This window comes from Xenopus laevis, chromosome 2L (assembly GCF_017654675.1).
Source record: "Xenopus laevis strain J_2021 chromosome 2L, Xenopus_laevis_v10.1, whole genome shotgun sequence".
Lineage (NCBI taxonomy): Eukaryota > Metazoa > Chordata > Amphibia > Anura > Pipidae > Xenopus > Xenopus laevis.
Window position 1 is genome coordinate 56206954 of NC_054373.1, and position 12039 is coordinate 56218992.

At 40.5% G+C, this 12039-nt stretch overlaps 1 protein-coding gene across 9 annotated transcripts in view; it reads right to left on the minus strand.

Annotated features, from left to right (window-relative positions):
* The window catches only part of hipk1.L (homeodomain interacting protein kinase 1 L homeolog), a 51323-nt gene extending 40556 nt beyond the window's left edge, over positions 1-10767 (minus strand). For 2 of the 9 annotated variants that reach the window (XM_041581068.1, XM_018245258.2), the window contains exon 1: positions 10165-10762. The gene's annotated coding sequence lies outside the window, so the exon portion shown is untranslated. 9 annotated transcript variants of the gene reach the window in all.
* Between the last annotated feature and the right edge of the window lie 1272 nt (positions 10768-12039).

Sequence of the window (12039 nt, forward strand, 5' to 3'; positions counted from 1 at the left end):
AGCTCTGACCTCCCAGGGAATGACATTTTGCCTTCGCATGAAATGTATAATGTTAACTAACACACAAAAGCTAATTTCCAACTCTCAAGAGGCATCCAACTACTAAAAAGGGAAATGCGAATGAGCGCCACATACAAAGGAATCTTTGGAACAGAAACTTGCTAGATAAGATCAATGTGAAAAGCAGTTCTTTGTCATGAATTATTTAGTGTAATTGCTGTTCATCCAGTTAAATATAACTGCTGCCACAAAAAAGGCAAAGTTCATAAACTCAGCCTCATGACTTGAAGTCTTGTATGAAGAGAACTGCTTGTAAGCTTTTTGGAATTTGAAAAGTTAACGTTCTCAATAACAATAAAACAAAACATTAAGGGGGTTATTTATGAAAAATCTATGTTGGCAAAAACAAATATTCATGAGTATTTTTTAACCTGATTAAAGAAAAAAAAAGTCCCAAGGTTTGTTTTTTTAAAATAACCTAACGTTCATGAAAAAAAAAGTTAGTTGCACTTTCACAAAATTGAATAGGTCTGTACCACAGAATGATTGTCTTCCTGCCTTTTTACTCTCCAAATTTCCAGAGCAGATGCATGCGCAGTAGAACAAAATAGGCAGCTTTTGAGTTAAAATCCAGCTTTTTTTTTCTACTGTGCATGCGCAGCCGTGAGAAGAAATAAGTTGAAAGACGATGCAGTCTTCTCCTAATAGGAACACCGGCCCAGGGTGTCATGTAATTAAATACCATCACTTGGGGATGTCTAACTTTTGGCAATGACTTTCCTTCTCCTTTTAGTACTTGTGATGTTGGTACATATTCACTAAGACACCACACCCTCAGATTAAGGCATGTAGGTTTGATAAATAATGGTGTTTATTTTACAAATGATATCGGACTTACAGAAGTCAGATCATTATTCAATGCAGTGTCTGTTCACCCGATCTGCATTTCATATATAAAAAGACTACCAATAATTCCAATAATATTTGCAGTTGCTGGAGACAGGTAAAATCTTAAATGTGTATCAAGTACAGGTATGGGACCTGTTATCCAGAATGACTGGGCCTGGGGTTTTCCAGATAACGGATCTTCTAGAAAACCATGTAAACATTAAATAAACCCAATAGGCTGGTTTTATCTCCAATAAAGATTAAATTATAACCTGAATCAGACGCTTGCACTCTAAACCAGTCTTCCATGAACGTGGGTGCTGGGTCAAAGTATTTATGTATAAAGTATTATGTATATATTTTTTATATATATATATATAAATATATATATATATATATATATATATATATATAAATATATATATATATATATATATATATATATATATATATATATATATATATATATATATATATATATATATAAATATATAAATATATAAATATATAAATATATATATATAAATATATAAATATATAAATATATAATATATATATATATATATAATATATAAATATATAAATATATAAATAAATATATAATATAAATATATATATATATATATATATATATATAGTTTGGATCAAGTACAAGGTACGGTTTTATTATTACAGAGAAAAAGCTTTAAAATCTTCAGTATTAATATATACTGTTTAACTGTACCTTCATTTATTTTAAGGGATTTTAAATTCCTAGCGTTACTGGATCTTTAAACTATTACCATTGTTTTAGCCCATAACTGGTAGGATAAATAGTTGTCATGATAAAAGCGATACAGCCAAGCAGTAGGGTTGGTTTAATGTGGTTTGGTAGGAACCTTTGACTCCACATGCGATTTTGGGCAGGGGCAATTAATCACACATACATTTACCTTTACATTAAAATTAAAGGTTTAGTCACTGAAGGGGTGACATTTTCCTAACCAGGGCAATCGCTCCTCCTTCTTCAAAACCAGCCCAATATACTTTTCCTCTGAACGCTGCGTCTCCATATTTTGTTAATGTTCCAGGCATCCCCTGCATCTACGGAAGCTAGGCATATGGGCAGCAGAGAAACCAGTAGTGAAGCAGTGGATGACTGGTCAATGGAACATTATGGTGGAAAAGAATGCCGGGGCAGTGCTTTTTTGAAGAAGAGCACCAGCCCAGGGAAGAAGCAAACAAGCCACACCCCAATTTTAGTTTTAACTAATTTAAAACATCCAAGTTTAAAAGCAGGCTAAAATGTTCTCAGGATTAGTCAATTATTTTAAATTATTTGAATAAGTACTTATTCTAGAGCAGGATCTATCAGTAAACCTTTAGCTGGTGATCAGTAGATCTCAAGACACTGTCAACAAACGGCTTGTGAAAATACCCCTTACCTATTTAATTCTTTTCAGATATTTATTATGTTACATACGATTAGTTGTTTGTTAAATATTCATTTTCTGATAAATCATTTATATCAAAGGTATAAATCAATGTTTAAGTAATATTTTCCATGGAGCAGAATGCCAGAATGAATGTAGCGCATTATGGGAAATCATGACTAAAAGTAGATCTTGCATTTGTAAAGTACTCCTGTTCTAGCGCTTTTATACTGTTTCTCAACCCCTTCTCTGTCCAATACAAAACATTCATCTGAAGTTCGGACATCCTTAAATAACCTATGACTTGACACCCTGTATTTAAGCAGGAAAGAATCATTATAGATGGCAAATGCTGTAAGATCTTTATATACAATCACTGAATACAACAATTTAATGCTTTATAATATGTGGGTTTTTTTTTTTGGTTTTAGGTCGGACTGTCAGGCTGGAACCCCTCAAGAGATTGTTTATAGTGTATGGTACTAAGAATGCTCAAAGGTTCCACTTATCCCTTTGGATTACAGCATGTTATTATAAACTGGCCCCTCAAACATAGTATAGTGAATAATCTATTACATATTTTGCATATAATAGTATGCCAACAGTTGAATACCACTGATGTAGATAAAGGATTAAAAAAAACTTAAAATCATGGGCACCCGTAATCAAAAGGTAACATATGTACAAAAACAGTGTTATAGCATTCAGACTGCTGTGGTTCCAGGAATATCTAGAACAGTTAAGGTGGCCATACACGGGCAGATAAAGCTTCGGTTGTTTGGACCGATTTGACAGCTTATCTGCCCGTGTATGGGGGCTTCCGACGGGTCTTCCCGATCGATATCTGGCCACGATATCGATCGGGAAGGTTTGATTTTTAACCGACCGACCCGTCGGAGCCCCTTGGCGCATCGTAATTTGATTGTTCGGCCATACGGCCGAATTACCCCCGATATAGCCATGCCGTTAGTGGCATTTCGGGGAAAGATCCGCTCGGGGGAATTTGGTCTCCCGAAGATACACACACATCCATTTAACCTGAAAATTCAATGAATAATTTAAGAAGAAAAGGTTAAAATAGAAAAACTGGAGCAAAAGGCTTCAAGCAGTTGAATACAATCATTGCAAGAACATTAAATTGTACTTGGCTTCCCACTAAGAGCTTTGTTAGAAATAAAGATAAGGATAAAGATAAAGAAAGTACTGGAAACGCACAAGTTACAGGTTACCTTGAAAAAAAAAAAAAAAAAAAAAAAAAAAAAGACTGTACAGGTCCCAACATGGGATCTTAAAAAAAAAAAAAAAAAGAAAAAATTAAAAACCTATTCCAAGGATTAAACTGGAAACCTAATATTTGGTCACCCTGTTTTTATTACATGGGGTGGAGAGGATTTTTATTTTCACCCATCTACAGAAATGTATTATCTATCGCCAACAGAAAACACTGGTCTATGCAAGACTAAAGAGAAGGCATTCGTGGAGATAAGCAGTAGAGCAACTCCAACTCATATGACTAGATAAAGATAAAAGAAAATATTTAACACACAAATCTATGCCCTTAGCTATGCTACTTGATCAAAACTTAAAGGACCAGTAACATCAACATTTTTTAACAAATTCATTAGTATACATCGAAAAATAAAACAGCAACACAAATTAAACTTTTAAATTGCAAAGCCTTTATTAAAAAATAAAACTCCACTTCTGCTCTTCTTGAGAAAAGGGGACAGGGCGACCATCCATTCTGCAGCAGATGATTTCTCCTCCCTGGCTATCTCTCCTGGCCACTCTACTCTGCCGGCAAGATTGAGGCAGCACTTCTAAGCGATGTATTTGGTTTCTTTTGCGGGGGCACATGTCGAATCCTCAAGCCCACATCACCATTGCCTGCCAGTTGCTCCCCACTTCCCAGCATTACTCCTATGTTCATGTTTTTTTCTTCCCCCACCCCCAGCCCCCGCACTGCGCTGCCCTGTCTCCCTCCTACTGTGCTGCCAAGGACTGGACAATGAAAGGGGCAGCACAGCAGCTCGGACATCGAATTCAATTTTTACGAGGAGATCAAAGTGAGCTGCATCCCAGACTGTAACTCCGCAGCCTCGGGCTATCAACAGCACAGTGCAGGTAACGGGAACGGCTCTTGTACCAGGGCCAGGCTGGGGAACCCTCTTTTACAGTTTTACAATCTCCTCGTAAAAATCTGCCCCCTAATCCTGAATGTACTGGGCAATAGTGCTGAACCTGACAACTGCCCCGAGTTTTCTGCAGTTGTCTTCTGCACTGTCCGGGCACTTGTTCATTGCACTTTATTTGCGCCGGGTGCAGAGTTATGGGGGTGAGGCCTCACTAGTGTCTGCTCTGCACGTGAGCTGCCTGGCACCCTAACAAGGGAGGAAGACTTGGGGCAGTTCTGCTGTCAGCTGTACAAGAAGCAGTTGCGCTGAGGACCAGTTGCCGGGAGGGTCAGATTTATCAGGGAGCCATTAACGGGTTTGTTTCTCTCGGATCCATTCAGCTCCAGTCGGAAAGTACCGGATGCATCCATCAGAAAAGGCTGATCCTCGGGCAGTGTTGGGGCGCAGCTATGGTGGGCATAGTCATAGAGCAGCACAAACTGACTCACGCCTTGAACCCGAGAGGAGCAGCCACAGCACAGGCGGGCGCTCAATGAACGGGACTGGCACTGATTGGGGCAGCAGTGATGGGGATCTAGCAGATCTAGGATGGGCACGAAGTGATGAAGGCAGATGAGTCGGTACAGGGCAAGCGGGTATGAGCGGCAGTCTGGCATCCTCTTCCCGAAAACTGCCAGGACCGAGGCACAGAATCCAATGCCAGCAAGCCGAGCACTTGTCCGTAATCCCCGCTCCTCTGGATTCCCACTCCAAGGTTATGCCCCGGGTCACATTGGCAACTGAAAGATGCCTGGTGTAAAGGCCAGTCTAAGATCTGACCTCGTCGTAAGAAGCACCTTGGATAAGTAGCACTTCCTCAGCCAGGGAAAGTGCGGGGATCCCTAGCCTTGGCTGTGGGGCAGCAGAATTAGGAAGGTGTGGTCAGTAAAATAGCCAGGGAGGAGAAAGTCGAGCACAACAAGATGGATGGTCGCCCTGTCACCTTTTTTGAAGAGGAACGGAAGTGGTGTTTTGGTAAGTTATTTCTTAATAAGGCTTCGCAATTTTTATTTGTCTTGGTGTTTATTTTTCGTTGTATACCAACGATTTTTTTTTTAAAAAAATGTTTTGATGTTACTGGTCCTTTAGCTGATCATAGCTGCTGGTTCATCCCCTAGCCTAGAGACCAATTCAGTACTTACATGTGTCACTGTGCACTAACACCAGTATCCTGCATAATAACATTTTACCAATGATACCACCATTTTAAAAAGAAACCAGAACTCTCAAGTAGCTCAGCTTTAGGACAGAGCATTATTTCATGGTAAATCAATGAATGCATACAAGCTTTCTTCAGGATAAATCGGACCATCAGGTAACTTATACATTAATGCCTAAGTACAATTTTACTATAACCACTACAGGTGCAGGTTATTACTGTTCTCTCTCTGCAGAACAATCTATGTATACAGGTTTTAAAAATAAAAACTAGTTTAAAGAAAAGCATGCTTTTCCTTTAAGGCATGTGGGGTTTCCAGTGATTCATTGGTATCAGTGTTCTTTTCTGGAATTCCCAGATCATCACCATGGAGAAAAATATCAGCTTTCAATCCCTATGGCATACAACACACTGGTGAAGGCCGGCCCCTTTATGTCCTGCAGTGCTAATCAAATAACAATAAAAATGTATCCTACAAACTGATATTAAAACATCAAGTTTAAATACATGAATACATACACATTTATTTATATGCACACATCTGGCACAATCTGATCCTCTTTCAGTAATAAAGGAAGTCCCCCAAGCGTTTCACAGACCTGATTAATGTGCTCTTTGCAACCTAATCTTCTTAGGACTTTGCTACCATAGGGCTTTCCGCCACAAAAACAGCAACACGTGACTTCTTAGCATTTACCATCAAGTTGCTAAACTAATGAATAAGGCTTTGAACCACAAAAACAAATAGCTCTATGTAATAAACTCACTTTGAATGCCAGAAACAGACAAATGCTATTTACAGAAACTATTAAAAAAGCAACTAGAAGTCACATGGTCTTGCCATAAGGAAATGTATAAACAAATACAAGATTCCTCTGCACTCAACCCATTATCAATATATTTAAGACAGCGACATTTTGTGCATACTGCTACTGAAAAATGCCTTACCCTTTAAACAAAACAGGGATTGTTTGTCCATATATTGCAATATATTTAAGCTGGCCAACTACGTCAAAGTCATCCCATATCTGGCCAGTCCTATGCTCAATTTTCATCTGATTCATTAAGAATTCTATGGTTTAATTATACATTTTATAAAAGGGACGAATACGTTTTACCTGCAACTTACTAGCTGCTTTCAAAGTAAAACTCCCAAACTTGGCTGCCCTTTTATTAGACACCAGTGGGATCACCTGACTATAGTTGGAGGGGGTGTTTGTCATAAGGAAATGTAACCACTTGCCAGGGAATTCTAAAAGCCTCATGGATACAAACATGAAGTTGCTAAAGAAACCGATGAGAAAAATCCATGTGCAATACAGTTGGGTACTTCCCACTGGTGCAAATTTTGTTGACGTATACCAAGATTTTATTGCATAGGAGAGTTACTTACTGACAAAATCCTCTCTCTCTGAAACAAAGAAAAAGTACTTTGTACTTGATACAAAGTAAGATATATTGAATCCAATATAATGAAACCTGTGTGTTGGGTTTATTTAATGTTTAACTTAATTTCAAATAGACAAATTATGACAAGATCCATTATTCTGGAACACCCCGATCCTGAGCATTTTGGATAAGAGTCCCATACCTGTATAAAAAGTCCAGTATCGCGTGGTACATATTACAAGAGGCATCTAGCAGTATTTCAGGAGACTGTGTGCACAAAAATAACTGTTGTGACTAGGGGTTCATCCAGCTGCCTTATGCAAATAAAGGGACACTCATCACCGAAAAGTAAAGTATCATTTCCAGAAAGAAGAATGAATGGAGTTCATTTCAGGAGTTATGTTGTGACATTTTAGTAAAGCCAGGTACAATCGTCAAGGCTACTCCATTTACGTGAATGGCAAGTGTTTGAAATCAGCCAGTGCTTTTCCTTGATATGCGATCACATGAATAGAGTGCACTTTCAAATTATAGCTGCATGTCATGAAAGTGCAGTGGGAACTTTTAGTCCCTAGCTGTTCTTTGCGGTTTGTTCTGATTCTGGCTGTTCATCCTTCATCGTATTGGTAGTCAGCTCTCTTCCAGCCAAGACTTTTTTTTTTATAATTTTAATTGAAAGCATGAGGTAGTGCTTTTGAGTCACCAATTACTGCAATGCCTTCTATGCCGTGTGATTAACAGGCCTGAGAAAAATGAGACTGACGCATGCACCGTATTGTGGGAATGAGGAGTCTTGGCTGGAAGAGAGCAGATTCGTGCTGCACGGTTTCTATAATCAGTCAAGCAATGACAAAAATAGCAAAGGGCAGACAGAGAATACTAGCAGCAACATGGAAATCATTGAAAGTTTTGAATTAAAATGTATCTAAAAGTTGCTTAGAATTACTTTTCCCTCATCATGCAAAAGGTTAATTTTAATAAATAGTTGAATCTTTCGCAGATTTGCAGAGAACCCAAAAATCCAAAACCAAGCCAGACTTCCCAGCATGTGCACTTCAATCAATTCTACATGCAAACCATAAAGCACATGTGTGCTTGCTTGTAAGTGTTATTTCTGCACAGGACATTAGATGGGGCCCACAGTAAGTGTCATTTGCTGTAAAGCTTCACTCGTTCTACAGCCCTGTTTCTTAAGCTTGGTTTCCCAGAAGCTGATGAACTGTATCTAACAGGACGCTTCAACATATAATCAAATGTTGGGAAGTCCAGTAACATCAGAAAATATATATATATATCTATATCTGATATGTCCCATGACTGAATATTAGTTAAAATTCAAACATTTATTCAATATCACATTAAAAAGGTACATACTGACCCCATATGGCCCACTTTATGCGTTTCATACCATCCGGTACTTAGTCATAGGTGACTTTGATGGTACCGGATGGTATGAAATGCGCAAGGTGGGCCATATGGGGTCAGTATTGTTGTAATTGTTGAAGCTGTGAGAACTGAGGCGAGTCCCTATAACTCACCATTACATTATTTATAGACTACCCTACCATTTGATATATATTTGCTCAGTAACATCAGGAGACCCAAAGTTATATAATGAGATTTAATCTTTTTAGGCTTTCCATTTCAAACACTAAAACTAATTTTATCAGGATACGTTTGCCCATACCAATCTCGTACAGAATTTTGCATTACACCTGTTACACAATCACCTTGCTAGTTTCAACAAGAGCACCACCTGCTGTACTTTCCATAATGTTGGCCACATAATGCTAAAATCTGATTACGATACAGGCCCGGACTGGCAATCTGTGAGTTCAGGCAAATGCCAGAGGGGCTGCTGTAAATTGCCAGACAGTCACTATTTATTAGGCTTGTGGGGGGGGGGGCTGTTTGGGACTCTATGTCCCAGGGTCTATTTTGAATCACATGCCAAATCTTTAAGGTTGTGGACAAACAGGAACATAAAACCGCAGAAACTGTGCTGCAAGGTTTTTTTATTCATATATAGTGAATAAAAAAAACCTTGCAGCACAGTTTCTGCGGTTTTATGTTCCTGTTTGTCCACAACCTTAAAGATTTGGCATTTGCATTGCTTCTTATTTGGGACAGAAGCTGTGGCGCAGGAGCTTTATCGTGACACTGGTACAAACTTTTTCTTCTTTCTGCTTATTTTGAATCACAGCCCAGAACTTGTTAGCTATATTTGCCTAATTCAGGCCTGCTAGCTGATTAACATTTTATCTTGTACCTTACTGTGAATCCTGAGCTGGATATAATTGCTACAGCATAAACGTGTAGCTAAATGCAAACGTGTGCCTTACTACCAAGAAAAAGGTAACCATCTCAGGATTAATATTGGCTCAACAAAAAGTTGACGCGTTTCGGGACTCCCGAAACGCGTCAGGTGTTGGTCAGTGACCTGTTGGGAACGCTGATGGCAGAGCACTAAAGTGCGGCCTAATCTCTCTTTTTTCTTACTGTGCACATCTCTGGATTAAACCTGCTGTTGATACCAAATCAACAGTTGGAACACACTTGTAAAAATAGGAAATGTTGTTGCAATATGAAAAAAACATTCTAATTCAAAACAAACACATTCTAATTCTAAACAACTTTCCATTATACCTTGACTAAAGTTTGTCCGCGGCATTTCAAATGTTCGTGTCAAATGTAAAATTCAGCAGTGGCTTTTCAGGTGTTATTTTTTAGATGCAATTGCTATGGAAAGCTGTAGCAGACTGTTGTCTGGATGAGACAATGTGGAAGAGAAGAGAGTTCTCCCCCAGGGCTATTCATCAGTTGGGTTCCACCGCCTTGAGAACATTTGCAAATAAGTTTAGAGACAATGCAATGGATATTGGAAAGTTGATTGGAAATTTTTTTAATTGGGACAGCTTTTGGCTGAAGAAGCACTTTTAAGATTCTAGATGTAGATTCACAGGCTTCGAGAAGACATGGACATAGAATGTAAATAACAGGGATCAGAGTGTGTTGAATCAGAGGCAACTTTCAGTTCTCCAGATCTTGAAACAGTTCCAGCAGCCAATTGAGCAGCTGTGGCGCCAGTAAATAAATAAATCTATAGACAAAGCCGCCCGGCCCTACTCACCCAGGTACTCACCGCTGGTGTGTTGGGAAGATCAGCCGCTGGTGAGAGGAGCTGCCTGGGACGTGCCGGATCCCCACCGCGGGTTCATCATCAAACCCCGGGGAGGAAACCTGCTTCCTCTGCTCCCCACCTTCGGGCAGCACCGTCCCGAGCCCGGGGCAGACAAATACTTCCGTCCTAAAGCCGTCGAGTTTCCCCTCGAACAAGAGCACTTCTCTTCCGCGCTCAGGCCCAGTCTGTAGGTCTGGCTTTGTAGAGAACGTGACGCCCGCTCCCTCTCCTCCCCCGGTCTCCGTCACCAGGGCCCGGCGACTTCTTGGCTATATACAGAGACACAATGCCGGACCAGTTGGAGCGGTAGCCGGGGGTGAAGAGGGGGAAGGAAGGGTGTAAGGGGGTTACACTGGGAGGAACAGAGAAGCACTGAACCTTTCACGACCGACGCTCAGACCCAACAAATGGAAGCGTGAATAGCCCACGCAGGCGTAACCAATCGATTCGGCCGCGAATTCATTTAGCAATGGAACTTTCCTTTAGACGTCATTTAGGGAAATGTCTTGGAAAAAAAGGCGGAGCTTAAGGACCAGCATGACGCACATAGTTAAGGGGCGTGTTTAAGTGCGCAAGTCTTGGTCATGCGCATACGGAACGCATTTTAGGACATCCTGCAGCGAAATACGTCCTTCATGCGATGTCCTATGCCTTCGGAATGGCGCATTGGTTGTTTTTTTTCCATCGCTCACCGTCCAAATCTGCAATCACACCTCCGTCTTCTACCCTCCCTTCTCAGCTGTCAGTCATATGAACTCCGCCCTCACTCCTCTTCCTTTCAGCACTCCCCCCCTCAGATTTCTCTTTTCATCCTACAGTCTTGTACCTATGGGGCAAATTCACTAAAGTGCGAAGCGGCTAACGCTAGTGCAAATTCGCCGATTACTTCGACGATTTACGATTGGCGTAAATTCGCTAGCGAAGTGGACCTACTCTAGCACTACTTCGCACCCTTACGCCAGGCGAAGTTTCGCTATGGCGAAGGGATGTAACTACGCTAATTCACTAACTTGCGCATTTTACTGAACGTTACCTCTTGCGCCTGACTTGCCTTCACCACCTTCACAAGTGCAATAGAGTAGATAGGGATTGCTTCAAAAAAAGTCCTAAAAAACGCTGGCATCTTTTCCTTTTTTAAGGGTGATGGGCTGAAAAAGATTGTAAATTTTTTTGGGGGTACCCTCCTTCCCCCCTACATTTCCTAACATATGGCACATTAACTATACAGTGGGCACATGTATAAGGCAATATAACACCTCTATTTTATTTTATGAAGCTTTCCCAGGCTTGTGTAGTGTAATGTATTTGCTGCTACATATACGTCCATTGTACTTTAACTTGGCGCTTTATGCAAATTAGGCATCGCTAGCGTAACTTTGCTTTCCTTGACGAATTAAGGCTAGCGCAACTTCGCTACCGTTCGCCTCCCTGAGCGCAACTTTGGATTTTAGTGAATTAGCGGCGCCCTGGCGAAGTGTGGCGAAGCCTGCGCTTGCGAAACTCCGCAGGTTAGTGAATTTGCCCCTATGTTTCTAAAGTGGTGAGTGAGGGCGGAAGGAAGAGGACTGAAGGAAGAGAACTGAGGACGAAAGGCAGAGGACTGAGGGCGGAGGATAGGGTTGCCACCTGGCCGGTATTTTACCGGCCTGGCTGGTAAAAATGATGGCTGATCCCAATGTTATTAATAGGTAAAATAGATAAATATATAGGAAGGCCAGTATTTTTTTCCAGAAAAGGTGGCAACCCTAGCAGAGGATGGAGGGAGAAGGATGGTGGGCGGAAGGCTGAGGGCGAAGTTCGTATGACTGACAGCTGAGAAGGGAGGGTAGAGGACGG